Consider the following 20,782-nt stretch of genomic DNA (forward strand, 5'->3'; position numbering starts at 1 on the left):
TTATGTTCAGTTTTGTTTTTTATATCCTTCTCAAATTAGTCAATTGTTATTATAAATCATTTAATGTTTATTTACATGTACCCACATGTTTATAAATGTTTTGGTCACTATTGCTTCTTATTCTATTATCCTTCTTTCTGTGTTCAATTTTATTTTTGCTGAAGTGTATCCTTTAGTAGTTCTTTCAGGGAAGTTCTTGTGTGAGTGTAAATGCTGTTAGTCTCTGGTATTCTGAAAATGTTTTTATTTCACATGAATTCCTTTGCCCTAATTTAGAGAAAAATAAAATTCAAGGTTGAGTTATTTGTCAATATAAAATTGACAAATACAAATTTTATATATTTATTATCTGAGACAGGTTTTGAACTATGTACACATTGTAGAATAGTTAAATTGAACTAATTAACCTATGCATTACTTCATATACTTATTGTTTGTGGTGAGAACACTTAAAATTTACTCTCAGAAATGTTCAAGAATACAATGCATTGCTATTAACTATAGTTACCATGTTGTACAATAGATCTATTGAAATTATTCCTCCTGTCTAAATGGAATTTTGTATCCTTTGACTAATATCTTCTCAACCGACTACTCCCAGCCCCTTGTAATCACCATTCTACTCTCTATTTCTATGAGTTCAACGTTTTTAGATTCTTTATATAAGTGAGGTCATGCAATATTTATCTTTCTGTGCCTGGCTTATTTTACTTCACGTAATGTTCTCCACGTTCATTTGTGTTGCCACAGATAACAGAATTTCCTTGTTTTTTAAAGCTGATTAATATTTGATTGTGTTTATATACCACATTTTCTTTATCCATTCATCTTTTGATGAACACACAAGTTGATTTTACATCTTGGCTATTGTGAATAGTGCTGCAATGAACGTGGGAGTGCAGATACCTCTTTGACATGGTGATTTCATTTCCTTTGGATATTTCTTTGGATATATACCCAATAGTGGGATGGCTGGCTCACATCTATTTATGATTTTTTGAGGAATCACCATAGTGTTTTCCATAATGCTTGTATTAATTTACATTCTTACCAACAGTGTGTAAGAGTTTCCTTTTTCCCACATTCTTGCCAACACTTATTATCTTCTGTCTTTTTGCTAATAGCTATTCTAACAGATGTGAAGGGATATCTCATTGTGGTTTTAATTTGTATTTTTCTGATAATTAGTGTGTTAGTTCATTTTCACACTGCTATAAATACCTGAGACTAGGTAATTTATGAAGAAAAGAGGTTTAATTGACTCACAGTTCCCTGGGCTTAACAGGAATCATGACTGGGAGGTCTTAGGAAACTTATAATCATGGCAGAAGGCAGAGGGGAAGCAAGGACTTTCTTCACATGGTGGCAGGAGAGAGAGAGTGAGCAAAGGGAGAAGTACTACATACTCTCAAAACCATCAGTTTTGTGAAAACTCACTCACTATGACCAGAACAGCATGGGGGAAATCTGCCACTATGAACCAATCACCTCCCACCGGGCCCCTCCTCCAACACATCAGGATTACAATTCCAGATGTGATGTGGGTAGAGACACAGAGCCAAACCATATCAAATAGTGATGTTGAACATTTTTTTCTTATGCCTGTTGGCTCCCATGAGTACTTTTAAGCTATTATACTATTGTTTTCTGGTTTTTATTATTGCAGATCTTGAGTCTAATTATCATTTCATGATAAGTAATGCTTTTTCTCTAGAGTACTTTTAAGGTCTCTTTATGTCAACTACTGCAGTGCCAGAAAGAAAAGTTTAATCTGGATTTGGTTTTCTATTTATCCTATTCAGAACTCAGTATCTTTTTTCAGTTCCTTTGAATATTGTCTTTTCTCCATATCCTCTACTATCATTTTTGGAATTCTAATTAGATGTATGCTGGACCTACTCATTCTGGGTTTCCTCTCTCAACTCTTCTCTCATAATTTCCATCTCTTTTGCTTCATTCAGAGTTACTTAATCAGGTTTATTTCAACTCATTATTCTTTCCATAGTTATGCCAATCCATTTAGCTCTTGACATGTTTGTCCCATCCCCTGAGGTCTTAATTTAGCGGCTGTATTTTTCAGTTCTAAAATGGCGGTACATCATGCCTGTGCCCTGAATCCTGTTGCCTTCTCTGTTTGCATACTCTCTCTCTAGATGATCTTCTTTATTTCTAGTGGTTGATGACTTAGTTTTATATCTTTGGCCTAGACCTTTCTCCTAAGTTGCTGAATTATATAGATACCCAAATCCTTTGTGACTTATATGTTAAATAGACATCTCAGACTTAAAATATCCAAAATGAAACTCTGTATTTCTCTTGGAAGACTTTTTCCCTGGCTCTTCCTCATCTCAGTAAGTGATGCTACTATTCCTCTGGAGATCAAGCCAGAGTCTGATTTCCTTTTACTCCCTTTTTGCCTACAACTACCTCTTTTGCCAGCTTTAATGCTTTTAGCTTCTACTTTCTCTCTCTGCTCCCACAAAACCATTTTCATCTGTTACCTGGAAGACTGCAGTTGGCTCATAACTGGCCTCCCTGTGTCTACTCTTCCCCCTTATAATCCATTCGCAACATGGCCAACGGAGCAATTGTCTGAAAATAGAAATTAAATTGTATCACTAACATGCTTAAAATTCTTCAATGGCTTGTGCTTGAACTGCACTTGGCATACAATTCTTCTCCTTCAGAATTCTTTGGTCATCAAGGTCCTGTGTGGTCTGTCCCTTGCCCACTTCTTTTCAGGTCTCTTCCCCTTGATCATATGTTCCTGCTCTATTTTAGCCATTTCCCACATTCCCCCTGTGTTACCATGTCACTTGATGCCCTCCTTGCCTGAAATACTTCTCCCAAATCTTTACATAGTGGCTGTTTCTCAGCTTTCAAATCTTACTTTAAATGCTATGCCACAGTGATGCCTTCCTCAACCGTGGAATTATAATAGGTCCCCTCCCAGATCGCCTCTACATCATGTTTTTCTGTGTAAGCAGACTACTTGTTTTCTTCACAGAACCAAGTAACATTTGGTAGTTACTTATTTACTTGTTAGTATCTTTCTTTCACCATAGGTTTTAAGTCCCACAAGGGCAAAACCGTTGTGTAATTTTTCTCACCACTACACATCCTGTATCTAGCATTGTATCTGATAGTTTGAGATTCATTCATTTTTCTTTCATTCATACAAGTATTTATTTAGTGCCTATAGCCAGACTCTGCTAGATGTTAGAAATATGAGCCAAGACAGACATGGTTGCTGCCCTTGCAGAGCTTGTAGTCTTATGAGTAATACAAGCAATTACAAAGTAGTGTAAGTGCTTTAACTGAGGAAGTATGGGGTGGAGGGAACACATAGATGGAAACTTAAACCAATGTTGTTATTGCAGGGTGTGGGGGGTTGCATCAGAGAGGGTTTCCCGGAGGAAGTGACATTGCATCTGAGACCTGATGAATCAATAAAAGTTTACCAGATAAGGCATGAAGAAAGAGTTGTATTAATAACATACACAAAGATTTGGATGTGGAGGAAATTGTGGTATAACTGAGGCACATAAATTCAGTGTGGCTGCAGCATAAAGGTGAGGAATACTGAGAGGTAAGTTTGTAGGGCTGTCGGTCATGCACTACCTTAATACTATGTTAGGAAATTGAAAGTTTTTCTAAGAACAATAAGAAGCATTAAAGGGTTTTTCAGGAGGTGATGGATACGATTATATTTGCATTAAAAATTTCTGAGGCTAAGTTGATTGGGGAGAGATGAATTTTCTGCTGAGCAATAGGCAAGGTATCATGGGATGAACAATTGGGTAAACATTGTTCTCAGATGAATAGTAAATTTTTAAAAATGCTTATTTCATAATATAGTTATTCACTGGTATTGTAATACAAGTAATAGATTCACTAAAATAAATTAAATTCTATAATTATGTACTCTTTTACTGGGAAGAAGAATGGAGGAAGGGGGCAAGAATTATAATAGGGGAGCAAAGAGAGACATTTATAATTTATCAAAATAAGAATTCTGGCTTGTGGCTATTGATTTCTCAGATTTCAAGTCTCAGTTTAATGTTATCACTTCAGCACAATAGTTTTAAGTTCAAAAAATGTAGATAACCAGCATTTAATTGTAGTAATAAAGGTTAGTCTCTATTAACTAATTGATATACCAAGGCAAGGCACCTATGACTAGGAGCTTTCCTGCTACCCATCTGCACTCTGGTCCTCATCTCTGTCTCTGAGCCAGCCTGGCTGTCTTTCGGTGTGGCATGTGGAGACATCTGAGGCGGGGGAAGGGCTGTACCACCCATAGTAGGGGATCTGGCTACAGCAGGGAGGGCTGGGAATGTTGATGGCCACAGTGACGTAGTAGAAAATTCCCAAGGAGTGATAGGTTTAAAAGGATGTTCTTGAGGAGCTGAAGTAAGCATACAAATTCCATTATAAGCTTGGAGTTACACAGTGCTTTATAGTTTGAAAGTCCTTTTATATTCACTATTTATTTGAATGTCACAGTTTCATGCTGATGAATAAGCTTATTCCCATTTCACTGGCAAGAAAAACAAGAGTCTCATTATGTAAACAATTTGCCCCAATCACACAGTTGCGAATGGAGTAAATCAATGTAAATCATATCTTAGCAGTTTCTTCATTTTTTTTTTTTTTTTTTGCAGAAGTTCATCTCTATCTTTTATTTAATTAGTGCTAGTAGTCTGTACTCAAATTAACCATGGGTTATAAAATGATCTTGAAAAGAAAAATAGAAAATCACTTTACAAAGCATCATTGTGGGGGAGTGACACATTCTCTCAAGCTAATCGTCCAAGTAAATGTATTAAAACATTTCATTTTTAATGGAAAATTTCCAAACATGTACTTTATCATTTTCTTTTATCTGTGGTAACACAGTGCCCAGTAGACAGAAGGTACCCAGGATGTATTGAATTATCATCATAAACAACTGCCATTGTACATGAGGCCCTCCTTGATACTTGCAAGCCTCTTTGCCTCTTTCCTGAATGACTCCAAGCTACTGTGCATTTACTGGTTTAGTTATTTCTATTTTTGCCCTTGTTGTTAGGCTGTTACCCTGTTACATCTTTGCATTTATAACAGTATCCTTCACTCCCCTGCTAACTTGCTATTTCTGATCTTCTGTGTTCTAGGAAGCCAAATATTCAAGTTATTTGAATTCAATGACTTATTTTATTTCTTCTATTTTTACTGTGATTGCTTTTCTAATGCTTAAAGGGAGAGTTTAAATTGTTTGCATGAGTGTTAGGATAAGGTGATCCAGCAACAGACTTACTCAAATTAGATCTTGGTATACAGACTCCCTGATGGATGCTTAATATGCTGGGTCTTGTTTCTCCTCAGGGGCTAAAGTTATGGGACCAGAACATGAGATAAACTTAACCCTAAATTATATGCTGTCTATATATTTTAATCAGAAGCTTAAAATCCCTGCAGAATTTGCTTCTGCAAGTCACCGATTTTGAACTCTGTCGCTGTGTCTGATTGCTCATGTAATATTAAACCTTAGTTGAGCCTTAATTTCAAGAAATATGAACCAAACTCTGTAAACGCGAATTTCAAGAATTGCTGAACTATGGGAAGTAGTTTTTTTTTTATTTTTTACAGTTACTGAAAAATGCAAATAATGAACAGTTTCTGAGAGATGTTTCTGAATTCAGCTGTCATTTTTTAAATGGACAGGAATTATTAATGGTTGCATACTATATGACACGTTCCATTTAATTTAATGATATCTCCATTTGAATGTCTGATAGACACTTTAAACAATGTCAAAACAGATTCTTAATTTTACCCTCCCTTACCCTGACCTATTTTCCCCAAACTTTATATCTCACTAGAATCATCACCAGCCACTAGTTACTCATGCCCAAAACTTAGAAGTCCGTTAAAATTTCTTCCTTTCCCTCTCCTCCTGTAAGCAATCCATCAGCAAATCTTATTGTTTCAATCTCAAAAAAAAAAAAAAAAAAAAAATCAGAGTCTTTCTTTTTCTTTCCAGATCTTCTGCCATAGCCTTGGAGGAAGTCATCTCCCTGGCCACAGTAGCCCTCTCTTGAACTATTCTCCCCGCCCTAGAGTATATGCTTCTAGCACCTGCAGAAGGTGAGGTATTAAAATTTTCTGAGGATATGCTGGTTGGGGAGAGATTGATGAGTTTTTTCTGTCGAGGAACTGAGTAAGATATCATGGGATGAACAATTGGGTAAACGTTGTTCTGGCCTCTCTCTGCTTCTCACTGCACTTAGAATAAAATACACTCTCCTTACCATCACCATTGGCCTTGGCAACATGGAGCTCATTAGAAGCTCCTATGAGAAGTTTTAGTGGAGTTGTGTGAGTGGGCAGCAGAATGCTGAGGGTAGAGGAGCTAATAGCAGTTAGAAGTTGTGGCTAACAAGTCAGGAGGCCGGATATGAAAGGGAGGAGAGAGATAGGAGGCAACAAGAGAGGCTGTAGGGGTTAAGGCAGTGGGTTGTTTTTGATTTTTTTTTTTTTTTTTTTTTTAGAACAAAAAGACATAAGCGAACTTAAGTGGGGTAGGAGACAGAATAGGAAAACTTCACACTTGAGGACAAGGAGATGACTGAGTAATGTCACTGAGGGGGCAAGAAGTGGTGAGTGATTTAGACTTAGGCTCTGCAATAGCTATCTCTTGTTATGTAACAAATTACCTGAAAATTGAGCAGTTTAAAACAATATTATCTCACACAATTTCTGGAGATCAGGAATCTGGGAGGTGCTTAGTTGGGCTGTTGTGGCTCAGGAGCTCTTGGGAGGTTGCAGTCAAGCTGTTGGCTGAGTTATGGTCTCTGAAAACTGGACTGGAGCCAGAGCATCTGCTTCCAAGCTGTTGGTAAGAAGCTTTGGTTCCTCACCACACGGGCTGCCCCATAGGGCTGCTTATGAGAAGGTTTAACCTAGAGCACGTGACCCAAGAGACAGTGAGAGTGCAAAAGCCCGAGGCGAAAGCAGTGGCGTGTGTGTGTTTATTTTTATTTTTATTTTATTTAGTTTTTGAGATGGAGTCTCGCTGTGTTGCCCAGTCTGGAGTGCAGTGGTGCGATCTCGGCTCACTGCAAGCTCCGCCTCCTGGGTTCACACCACTCTCCTGCCTCAGCCTCTCAGGTAGCTGGGACTACAGGCACCTGCCACCACGCCCGGCTAATAGTTTTGTATTTTTTTAGTAGAGACGGGGTTTCACTGTGTTAGCCAGGATCGTCTCGATCTCCTGACCTCGTGATCTGCCCACCTCGGCCTCCCAAAGTGCTGGGATTACAGGCGTGAGCCACCACGCCTGGCCTGCAGTGGTGTCTTTTATAACCCAGTCATGGAGTAACACGCCATCACTTCTGTCATGTTCGGTTCACTCAGATTCACTTTGCTACAATGTGAGAAGACACTATAGAGTATGAATCCCAGGAGACAGGGATCACTGGGGTTCATCTCAGAGACTGCCTACCCCAGAACTCAAAAAGAGTATCTTTGCTTTGTATGAAAGGAGTGTGAGAGAAAGGGGAAAAAGCTGAGAGAGAAACTGGCCAGTGGCCCCAGTTTTCTCAGTGAAGTGGAAGGTAAAGTGATGTCCTGAGAGTGAGAAGGCGGGAGAGGCAGACTGGGGAGGGAGAGTGAGGTTTGGAGTCACCATTCAGGAGCATGGGAAAGGCGGCCCTTTTATGTGTAGAATGGTCAGGTAGAATGGAGAGCTCAGCTGAGATGGGAAATCAAAGATGTGCAGAAGCACCAGTGTTCCTCCTTGTGTGATTTTTCTCTCTCAGCTGCAATGAAGCAGAAATGGGGACACCGGATGATTGGTGTGATCCTGGATAGGGCTTTTGTTAAAAGGGTGTGGGCCAGGCAAAAATATCCAGGATAGTCCTCAAAAATATTGGGAAAATGATTGAGGTAATGTATCGTGGAGCTGGAAGGAAAGACTTGAAACCCAAGGAAGCTGAAAGAGGGTGAGAAAATGGACAGGGGGAGAAACTTAAGGTTTTGATATGGTTGAAGTGAAGGTGAAATTAGAGGAGAGGAGAAGGGCTGGAAGGCAGTAGGTGGTGATTTTGGTGTCAAAACATTCCATATAATGGGTACAGGAAAATGTTTCAGGAAAACGTGTTTAAAGTAAACTAGGTTTATAAAAACCAAAATCGGTATCTTCCGTACAAAATAGAGTTACACAATTATTATGTGTCTGCAAATGTGTTCCATGGGTGATTAAATCAATAAAAGTACACTTTCTTCCACTGAGGACTCTACCACGATTTTTTGATTTACTAAAAGGTTTTTCACTTTTCACACAAATCCATCATACATTTTATAAAATAATAAACACTTTCCTATATGGGCATATGATGATGACATTTGGTACATACAAATGGGTCTTGTACACCAATTTTACAAAGGTATTAAATGTGGGTTTTTTCTCAGCGTTCCCAGCTTAGAAAATATTTCAGGAAATTACCTTCTTATAATAACTTTTTAGCAACTGTACAGAAGAGTGGTTCTCAAATTGCGTCCCCAGACCAGCATGATAGGCACCTTCTGGGAACTTGTTAGAAATGCAGACCGAGGGTCCCACCCAGATTCACTGTGTCAAAAACTCAGACCAAGGGTCCCACCCAGATCCACCCTGTCAGAAACACTGGGGGCGAGGCCAATCAAGCAATGTGCTCTGACGACCCTTCAGGTGATTCTGATGCCCACTGAAGTTTGTAAACTAGCATAAAAGATAATAAAACAATCAAACCAAACCAAAACTCAGTAGGCCTCTTCCCCCTTTGGGTTTTTAGTGTTTAATTCAGAATTACTGACAAAAGCCATTTTTTTTTTTTTTTTTTGAGACGGAGTCTGGCTCTGTCGCCCAGGCTGGAGTGCGGTGGCCGGATCTCAGCTCACTGCAAGCTCCGCCTCCCAGGTTTACTCCATTCTCCTGCCTCCGCCTCCCAAGTAGCTGGGACTACAGTCGCCCGCCTCGTCGCCCGGCTAGTTTTTTGTATTCTTTAGTAGAGACGGGGTTTCACCGTATTAGCCAGGGTGGTCTCGATCTCCTGACCTTGTGATCCGCCCGTCTCGGCCTCCCAAAGTGCTGGGATTACAGGCTTGAGCCACCGCGCCCGGCCGACAAAAGCCATTTTTAACTTTGCCATAGATAGCTCAGTGTTTTAATGCTACCATTAATTACTGATGTATTTTAAAATCTTTATAGTCGGCTTCTTATAACCTTCTTCCAGACACTTTTTACTAAAATTTCATGGTGTAAAGTTCACCAAACAAAGTAAAAACCTTATTCTGCAAGAAATAATTTCTCTTTATAAGACATATTTGTAATAGTTGAAATTAAGATTCAGGACCCTTCTTCTAGATAGTGCATTTGGTTGTTCTATTGTCCATAGCAATTTACTTACCAAAGCTTAGCCCATAAAACACAGTTCAAAGAATATATAGTTCAAACACACAATTATTAACCATGCACTGTATTGATAACAGTAACTCTTTGAGTGTACTGCCCTAGATATAATTGCTGGATAACCTATTTTTCCTAAAACCTTGTATAAATAAAAAGTGTCAAATTTCAGTTTCCTTAAGTAGAGAAATTATTTATTCAGCAATGTTGAGAACGGGTCTTCCATACAAATGAATTTTCTAGGAACCTACCTGTATTTGTGTATTTTGGGCTATTTCTTTTTAGATTTTTATCAATAAAATCAGAAGGTAATTTGCTTTATTTATCAGTTTGATTTTTCTCAACTGCAGCTCTGTTTTGAATACATTTTATAATCTTCTTTTACTGTAATTAAATACATGTTTCTTGAGCACTTACTATTTTCATGAATAGTATTGAGTGGTAAGATGAATAAAAAGATGAATAAGCTATGGTCCCTGCCCTCAAAGAGTTTATAATCTAATAGAAGAGGTGACTGTGAAAACAACTATCTATAATGCAAGTCCCTAGATTTAAACCCATACTCTCAAGGATTATTGGCAACCCTAGCTTCATTTTTATTCCTGTTAACATATTTCACACTATGTTAGTTGGAATTCAATTGATTGTATGTGACAGGAAGCCAAAACCTACTGGCTTAAGCAAAAAGAGAATTTGTCACTAACATGAGAGAAGGTTTAGAGACAGGGCTGACTTCAAAACATGTCCGAGTTCAGAGATCAAAGGATATATATGAGAAGGTGATTTCCCTTCATCTCTCAGCTCTGCCTTCTGTTGTGCTAGCTTCATACAGCTGCAACTATGTGCAATGAATCCAAACCTACCATCCTTTCAGGTTCAGGCCTAGAGGGAAAGAACGAAGATCCCAAAATCCCAGGGAAAAAAATTCTGTTTGTATTAGTGGCTTTGATTGGGTAAAACATGCTGATTGGTATAGGCCTGGGTAATCAGCTCCACTCCTGCAGAAACCATGTGGACACGGTGGCGCGTTCTCAGCTCACTGCATGCTCCGTCCCCCAGGTTCATGCCCTTCTCCTGTCTCAGCCTCCCGAGAAGCTGGGACTACAGGTGCCCGCCACTATGCCCGGCTAATTTTTTTTTTTGTGTTTTGGTAGAGACGGGGTTTCACCGTATTAGCCAGGATGGTCTCGATCTCCTGACCTCATGATCCGCCCGCCTCGGCCTCCCAAAGTGCTGGGATTACAGGCGTGAGCCACTGTGCCCGGCCAGGAGTGATTCTTAAGTAGGAAACAAAAGCACCATTTCCAGAGGAAGACTGAATAGGTGCTGAGAGCAAAAACAAGGGCATGGACCAGACATTCTAACCAAGATGTGGCAGTTTCCAAGTGTATGTTCTTGTAACTTGTCAGCCTCTACATGACCAAAACATTTTTTTCCCATTTATTCCCTAGAGTTTTTAGTGCTTTAGCATTTTAAATCTTCTTGTCTCAGGCCATTTCTATAAGGTATTGAAAACCTGAATAAAACAACTGTAAAATGCATTGTTATTTTGGAATTTCTAAATGGTTGCATATTTGATGATCTAGAGATGAATTTTTACTAAGTCAACATTTAAAAAAATCTCAATAAATTACATAGCCATAGTTTTATCTACTGACTATTGTTACAGGTTCTACCTATAGTACTTTGACCTCTTTACCATTTACTTTACATGTGACTATTCTTAGTTGGGAGGGCCTATGCCTAACATTTTTTTCCTCAAGTGCATTACTTTGCAATGTTCCTTTTCAATCATTCTGATATAAAGTGCATAATGACAGCTGCGTAACAGTTGCACTGGATTTCTATTTGCTGAATAGCAATTGTTCACAATACTGACTGTGAAGGTTTATATTTGGGTCTTTACAGATGACATTCACTTGTAAGCCACATTCTATGTAAATGACTATAAAAGACCCTATCCCTATTTGTCTGCTCAGCTTCAATGCTCCCTTCTACTCCTGATATTAATATTAGCTCGAGATAACCTAATTTTCTTGAACTTACCCCAAACAATTTGCAGAGCTTCTAATTTTTTGCAAATTTGCATGATAAGTAAGACTTGCGAGACCTCAAATGGAAATGGCAAATGTTGTGCTCCAGGGAAGCTGGGAAAAGCCAAATTTCAATCCCTTTATCACCAAAGAAAATGAACTTTATTCCAGGGAAGGGCTGAGCTGATATTGTCAGTGGTGAGGTGAGAGAGAAATGAACTATGGAATTAGAATTTAAAATTCACAGCATGAATCTGAGTATTAGAGAATAACTTATACATCAACTCTTCTGATGTTTAACAGAGAGAAGCATTTAATTTGCATTTCATTAAATATTAGAAATCAGATGTGATGCCAGTTTTTTTCTAATAAAAAAACTTATGAAATTACCTTTCAATCATCTATTTAAGAAATTCCAGTACATTCTCCAAAATTGTAAAATTGTATAGAATATTTCTTATTCACAAGGGCTGTAAGAATTGATGATTATAAAGGATCAGTGAATCCTAAAACTAGTTTAGTGGTAAAGTTATTCAGCTTTCATCAATGGTTACGAAATATTATACCTTATCTTTAGCTCATGATCATGGAAGACTCATGAGGCACAGTTCTAATTTATATATACACATTTTTAAAAAGTCATGTTGCCTATGATGTGCAAGTAGAATATTAACTAATATAATTTATTTGTGCTTTTCTTTTTTTTTTTCTGTTACCCATACCTATTTTTTAAAATAAAAGATGATTTAGGGGTCATAGGAGTTGTTCTAAGTAATTGAGTGATAAAACACTACTATTCTTGAAACTTCAATTTTTGTTTCTGTGTTTACAACTTGGTACCATTAATGAGCTGACACCCTGATAAATATTATAATTTTATATTTAATTAAGTTGACTATCAGAATCTAGTTCAATTTGGAAAATTTAATAATAGTATTTTACTTTTATTATATTTATACTATATACTTACTGTATTTGGTAATTTCTTCCATTGAAACTTACATTTTTGGTATACCTTAGCATACCTTCTTGGTCAATTGAAGGTATACAATATAATAAACAAATTCAGTTCATGTTACCTCATTAAAGGCCTGGAGTTGCTTACTCATTCATCTCACATAGCATATGGACACTTTAATACTATCCTTTAAGAAAAAATGACCTAGTTTTGTTGAACAGTCCAAAGGATGTCTACAGTAGGATTTTAAAGACTAGTAGAAATGTAGGCTCATAACATTGCTGATTGATAAGGGACATTTTGTGCAGGGGTTTTGAAATACCTATAAGATTACTTTATAATAAAGACTATTACTGAGAATGATACCAGTTCTTAGATATAAATTCTTAGAAATTATATAATTCAATGCCCTTGCTTTATAAATAAGAAAACAGATATGCAGGGAGGTTAAAATGCTCATTAGTACAAGAGCTGAATCAGCAAAAATCCCGAGTTTTTAAATTTTCTTTTCAACAGGGTTATTAAATCTATGGATTGATATCTTTATCTGTTTTTAAATTTTTTTGCCATTAAATCTTAAATATGGCTTCTGTCCTATTCACTCTTTTCTTTCTGAGATTACAACTAAGTGTATGTTAGACATATATATCCTCTATGTCTTTTACTCTCTCATCTGTATTTTTCATTCTTTTGTCTCTCTATGCTTTATTCTTGTTAGTTTCTTCTGACTTACAGTATAGTTCACTACTTTTTGTTTGGTAATATTTAATAGGATATTAATTACCATTTTGCTAACTGCATGATATGCTCATTGGATATACTTCAGTTCATGTGACAGTTGTCTTATGTTTTTTTCATTCAGATTGCATTCAATTTTTCACTATTATAAACACAATGCTAGTAAACATATTTGTGCTCAAATTATTTCATTTTAAAATCAGGATTGTTAATTTAGTATGCATTCTAAGAAGCTAAATTGCTGGGTAAAGGACATGAATATTTTTAAGTCTCCCAAAACATATTCCTAAATTACCTTTCCTAAAACAAGTTAGATGTTCTAATTCCATATTCAAAATTCTCCCCACTTCTTTGCCACCTTGTTTCCTGGCCAAAATGTGTCAAGGTAAATATTGCCTTTGGGATAGTCTAATGTAGTTAAGAATGACAGTGAAAGACGAATTTTTAACCATACTGTGAGTGTGACTATAATTGAATAGTTTTTCTTAGGATGAAAGAAATAATTAGGTCCTATAACTTCTTGCAAGGACGTTTACATCTTGAATGACTTCTTGCAATGATGTTTACATCTTTGAATTTACTGATGATCCTCTTGATAGCATTTTATAGAATGCATTTTATTCACATCAGAATTCCCAGGGATTTTTTTTTTTAAGATAAAATTATTGTTTTGTATTTTATATTTTGGCTATTTTGCCTAAACTGAGGAGGGAACTTAAATGATTAAAAGAGCTTTGGGGAGCAGGGCATCTGCTAAACCTTTCTTAGCCGTGTAACTGTATTATAGAAAAGTTATTTCTTCTCTTCGATCCTCAATTTCCTCTTTTGTGAAACAGAGACAAACTGTTTTTGTGTGCTTATAGTTGTCTGAGATTGTTTAGCCATGGGCAAACTTCTTCTGTTCATGTTTGAAGGAGGGAAAACTAAAATAAACCAGCAAGAATAAAAAAAAATCCTAGTCTTTTCTTTACAGTAATATGGGGAAACTAAAGTATCTTAAAGTTGTGAAAGTACTTTAAATTCCTAGGATGAGGGGAAGCATTTAATAAAAAATAAAGATAAGTGAAACTATTTTTAAATTGCATAATTGGAATAAATGCAGATTCAGACATACTAATTATCAAAGTCAAGAATATTAAGTTATTGAGTGGAATTTAATGGCACTATTTAAAAGTCACGACATTTTGTTTGATGTGCTGAGCCTAATTTATATGTAAATATAGGCTCTGTAGTGTTGCCTAGATATTTAAGCACTTTCTTAATGGTTTATTCTGGGAAACTGATGTATATCTCTGCTTGAACATTGTACATTGTACTTGAACTCTGTAAAACTATTTTAGCATGTATATGAAAAATAAGAAGAGGCACAGTGGTTTTGGGAATGCTCTGGCTGAAATAGTTTCTAAAAATGCTGAGATATGTAATTATAATTATTTTTCAGTAAAGTTACTTTTGCACCAACTCTGGAGTTTTGTAGGAGAATTGGCAGCTGAAATGAGCACAACAGAGAGTTTTATGGTGACCTACAGTAGTTAAGAAGCCCCTGGCCAATGACAGTACAGAAAAGCCTACCCCAAAATGTGGGCCCCTTGGCATATTGAGTATTTTAAGCTGAAGAATATTTAGAAAATCTCAGAGTAGAAAAGTCTCTCTGAACTTCTCTCTTATAGACCCTCATGTGACAGCATCCTGCCCTGTCCACAGAAGGAAGGAGTGTTACACAGACAGGCCAAGAAGAATCTGAACAAACAGGCCTTGCTAAGATCCCTTCAGTTGATCATCAGTAGGTCATACCCTCGTTTTGTCCAGTCATATTTCTACATGACTCTCCATTCTTCATCAAACCCAAGCATTAAAATACATCAATACACATTGAAAGAGGCCACATATAAATATGAAAGTGAGTTGTCTGTTTTCACTGGCTCTTTGGGTCTTCATCTGTGAAGGTTCCTGTGTCATGGGAAAAATTGTTCAGATAAATTTGTTATGCTTTTCTCTTATTAATCTGTGTTTGTTATAGGGGTGTCAGCCATGATCCTTGTGATGGGTGAGGAGAAGAAATTACTTTTTCTCCTCTATACCTACATGGGGGTACGTAATTCTATACCCTTACTCCAAAACCTCTTGGGGGTATACTTGACATTCAACTGAATTCTGACCAATTTATAATAGAAAAAAATAGGAAAATAGAGTAATAGAATTTATCATCTGTGATTACTTCATCAGACCCTTATATTCCCTAAAATATAAAGATTCAGATCCATAGACATAGTATGGACAATCTGCTTAGTTTAATGTTTCTGAACCATCTTTGTTGTGTGATAAGCCTGCGCTCTTCCTGGTGTTTTAATGATTTCATTACTTATCACAGCTAGTTATCAATTCACCCCCCATTGCCAAAAGCAACTGCTTTTGCAGTAGTAAAAGCAAGATTACAAAAGGGGCATTTGGGGTGACTGACATTTGTCATTCAGCTGAGGGTGGTTCTTCACAGGCTTTGAAATTGCCCAGGACAAGAAAACCTTTGGGATACACATACCTGCAACTGTAATTCCTAGAAATGTAACTCTATGCTGATGGACCACTGACTTTTGTATTTTTAATAAATGGAGCATAATATTAACCAAAAATATTTGTTCCAGTAACCATGTCATGAACAAACGCATCAACACACAGTGAAGGAGGTCACATATAAAGTTGAAATTAAAGTTGTCTTTGTATAGTCAAAAAATCTAAACCTGGGGATAAAAATGACACCTGTGCCCTACATATCACTCAGAAGAAAGAAGTGAGTTTCAGAAGTTAGGGGATAAAGACAGGTATTTCAAAATAAAGTTTGGTTGAAAACATAAAAAGCCACAGGGACACCATGACCTGGGATGGCTGTAATTAACATGTAAAGCCTTCCACAGTGACTTCTGAGGGCTGTTCTTTTATCTGCAGTCTGCAGGCTGAAGGCAGACAGTTTTGGAATGCAGATCTAATCTCACAGGTCTGTAATTCTGGGGATGATTGAGGTGCTAATTGCTCTAGCATTTTGATTGCCAAATTTGGTTTAACCAGGATTGTTAATCATGCTCTCATAAGACACTCTTATCTTTTTAGTAGAGTTGAAATTTCCTTGAGAAATTCGAAGTTGGAAATTGCTAATGAAATTCCAGTCTCTGATAAATGTCCACACAGGGGTGTAGCAACTTTAAAAATTCCAAATGGAACAAGCAGATAACTGAGGGCTGATTAGTATTAAAGGTTTATTTAGGTTTATGAAAGTTTTACTATTAGTTCCTTGGATCCTCTAACAATTATCAGATACTAGGGAAGGTAGGGTAAAGACAGAGAAACTTAACCTAAAGTGTTAGAAATGATTCACATTGGATGATCTATTGCAGATGAAAACAAAAACAAAATATGCCTGAAATTAAGTGGAAGAATCAGGTTTGACATGTGCCCAATTTCCAGTATCTAATTTATGAAGTTGAGCACCTCCTGTAGGAAAGGCAATGTGTAACTGACCATGTGATGGCACCTCTTGGTACTTTCTTTGGCCAATGAAGGTGATTGTGTGTGTTACATGATTGTGATTACATGATTGTAATTGTTACATGATTGTAATTGCTACATGATTGTGATTGGCCAGGGAGATTGTGATTGTTACACGAAGACTACTGTTTGGATTCAAATTTTGGTTTTGGTGTGAGTTACTTTGGGGTAATAATTAATTATTTTAAATTGCTTTTATGTGACTCAGTGGTAGACTTGGCTTTGTTGGTTTGGTTGCCCACAGCAACCTTAGGTTTGAAAAATCTAACAAATCACAGGTAATTTCTTTTGAAAGTCCCTAATTGGTGAAGACAAATTTTTGATAAAATATAACAGGAGTTAAATTCATACATTTTTAAATCTAAGAAGTATTTGCTTTTTCCTGAGGGCTTCCCCATACCGCTGTCATGTGAGGGCAAATAATAATCGATACTGTTTGTGTGGGGAAGAGGAATGGCTGGTGGAAAATTCTTTGGCTTTGATTTTGTTCAAGATAAGCAAATATCAGAAAATTTTAAATTAATACCTTGTTCACTTCATGCAAACAAACAAACAAAACATCCTTAAATACAAAGAAAACTCCCCATGCATTTCTGTTTCCCTCACAAATATTAAAACTACAAAATAAGTTTGAATTTTTTAATTTGACCACATTCTCTTCACTGCTCCTAAGAATATCTCATCTTTCCATTCCTTCTTTTATCTTTTCATCTATGAATAGTAAAATAAGCTTCATATACTTGGTTCTGAGAGAGGTCCCTGCTTACAGGAAACAGTATAGAAAAGTTAACATATAGGTTCGATTCTTTGAAGGATGCAATACGTTAGAAAAGATAAAAACTTGTTCATTATTCAACATAGACCTCCTTCATTTTAAAAGAAAATTTCTTGGTTATATATGTTTTACTAATTTTTTTTTATAGTTCAGAGTATTACCCATAACACAAATTACCCATTTTAATTAGACCAATTAATTCCTCTATGTCCTGTCCATTGAAAACAGAATCACTGTCTTGGATGTTACAGAACAAAGTTTTGCCCCAATAGCCAGCAAGTCCTAGGGTGATGGGAATAAGTATTGTTTAGAGTTTTGTCGTGCTGTTTTCGAAGTTGTGTTTTGAACCTCTTAAACTTGGGTACTCTGTTTTATTGTTTCCAAAGATGGACCTGGTGTGCGTGTTCATAATGTTAAATAGCACAGTGGCGTTAAACTTCAGTGCATAGTGTTGCTGGGTGCCAGGGCAGGACCGCGTGCTAAATATCGCTTTAGGAAAAATGTATTTACACACATGCTGACAGTTCATTTCTAGGTGGGAGCCTCATGTCTGCCCCATACGCTGCAATTTCGATCTTCCCACTGTGAAATTTTAGACAGCTTGTCTGCAGAGGCTCTGCCAGACCTATTAATATTTATACATTCCATTCACACTCCAGTCAGAGCATATAAGTTGCAGATCTTTCTGATTTGGAAGCTATTAAGATTCATGACCCCTTTAGTTATTTACTTCTCACGGTCTAGGAGCCTTTGCAATCAGCTTACATTTAAGAAGAAAGCACAAATCATTACTGTTCAAATATTGTCCTGTATTGTGACCATTTGTAGTCCATCAAACGAGTGTTAAGAACTTTAATACATTCATTTATCTCAAGACACAGGTTATTAGATGAGGCATTCTTCTCCTGGAAAGGGATAGAATAGCAGTGTTTCTTACATCAGAAATTGCTTTTTTAATTCCAAATTAGGGACTCTCACTGAAGCTTCATATGTTATTAAGAAGCAATAGGTAATCAATTTTTTCTTCTTGAGAGCAGACATTGATTAAACAAATGATGGAGGTGATGTACCAGATAGAACAGAACAAAAGACAATCAAATTTTTAGGTCCACATTAGGCCTGTCTCTGGAGAAGCTCTGTTTTCTTAACATAGTAAGTCTTATGTATCTCTGGTTTACAACGTGTTGTGAAATTGGAAATAGGTCTTATATTTAATTAACTTGTGGAATTATTTGGTATGTTTTATTAGTAGCTATAAGTCATTTAATCCTATTCTATAAAAATAGTCTGTTCTATTGAAAGAAAAGACTGAGAACATTAGAAGAAAATGTGTGGAGAGGAAAAAGAGGAAATTAATATTTGTTCAGTGCTTACTGTGGATTAAGCATTTTACATTTATTAATTATTTTGAACCTTACAACGGCTCATGAGGTGGGTATTATGATCCCATTTGCTGACTAGAAATGGAATCTTAAAAAAGTCAAGAGGCTTACCCAAAGTCACACATTTAGTAGAACTCGTGGGGGAACTGCAGCTCCACAGTGGCTGAGCTGGTTTTTCTTTTGGAAGAACTGGATAAAAACAATTTTCCCACAATAGGCACAAGGCCTTAGCACCAGCCTTCTCAACTATCTCAACTAAAATAGGACACTATGGTGACTCATGTTGAAATGTATTCAGTGTTTAGTAAATTTTGCAACTCATTGAAATGGGTGAGATAAACTTGAGGGAAAAAGACTCAACAAAATAATTCCTTTTATGTTAAAAATAAACCAAGAACAACAAAAGAAAGCACGAAAATAATTACATATCAAAGTCAGACAGGCTTTGAAATGCTGTTTATTTGGGGCACGTGACAAGTTTTAAATTTTTTATTGCTTCTCAAGATTACCATCTTTTTGTCCGTCTGGTTTTCTGAAGAGTGGACAGAGGATGAGGAACTGACAAGATTCAATACATGTTCATAGCCTCGATTTTATTTTCTATTTGTGTTCTTTCTCTGGCATCGCCTGGCTTAATGAGAAGTTGCCTTTTGATGAGGACAGGCTTTATTCTTGGGAAGCACTCTCTTTCCTTCCAAGGTTAAGTTTAAAGACAAAATCCTTCTGTTTCATTCAAGTTCTAGCATTCACAGCCTGTGAGGTCACTTTAAGACATCTCGGGTTTTGCTGTGATAAAGAAAAATAACCCAGGTTTTGTGCACCCAGGTACAAACCGAATTTGGTGATTCCTAAAATTTTCTGTCAGCTTTCTGTAGGTAGGAGGTTAAAAAGGGTAGCTGTTTAATTTCTGTTTAATCCTCAAAGTATGTGCCAAAAAAATGATTTTTTCATATTATAGTGAAAATAGCTCTTTCATGCATATTTTCACCATCAAAAGGTTTAAGTAGGATTTTGAGATAGCTGTAATCACCCCTTTACCTATCTGAGTTATTCTCATTTCAGTGATGCCATTTGTACCTTGTCAGAGATGTCTGGGGACAGAGACATTCTAATAGGAAATATAAAAGTAAAAGAGAGATGAGATAACCTTGTTACCCAACTGAATCATAATTGTGTTTTAAGAAGCTGATGGTACTTCAGGAACACTAAAATGCAGATATCTAGCATATTATTATTATTAGGATTATTAATCATTATAATATTGGTAATTGCTGTCACTGAGCTACTGTGCAACAAAACCTTAAACCCAATTCCTGTCTTTCTGAGTCCAGAGCCCAAGCTTTCCTAACCACCGTATTATATTGTTTCTTTGACCCTCCTTCTCCACCCACCCAGCCCTCACTCCAGGCCAGCTAATTGCGGCTTCTTGCAGAATGTCCTCATCATGATACATCTGTTCTGATTTGTAGCTCTCTGTATATGTGATAGTCCCACCTGCTGGGCTGTCACCTCTTTGAAAATAGAGTCAGTGCCTTATATATTACTGTATTTTAAGCCATGAATATAACAGAAATGCAGATTCAGTCACTCGTCACTTGCACAGTCTGATTAACAGGGCGAGGTCTGATATAAAGAAAGTGACTTTTGGCCAGTGCGGTGGCTCATATAATTTGAGCACTTTAAGAGGCCAAGATGGGCAGATTGCTTGAGGCTAGAAGTTCAAGAGCAGCCTGGGCAACATGGTGAAACCTCATCTCTACCCTAAATAAATAAATAAAAAAGCCAGGGGTGGTGGTGTGCCCCTGTAGTCCCAGATACTCAGAAGGATCATGTGAGCCTGGGAGATTGATCCAGGCTGCAGTGAGCCATGATCATGCCACTGCACTCCAGTCTGGGCAGCAGAGTGACACCCTGTCTCAAAAAAAA

This window comes from Rhinopithecus bieti, unplaced genomic scaffold, assembly GCF_001698545.2.
Source record: "Rhinopithecus bieti isolate Rb0 unplaced genomic scaffold, ASM169854v2 scaffold_7604, whole genome shotgun sequence".
NCBI classification, from domain to species: domain Eukaryota; kingdom Metazoa; phylum Chordata; class Mammalia; order Primates; family Cercopithecidae; genus Rhinopithecus; species Rhinopithecus bieti.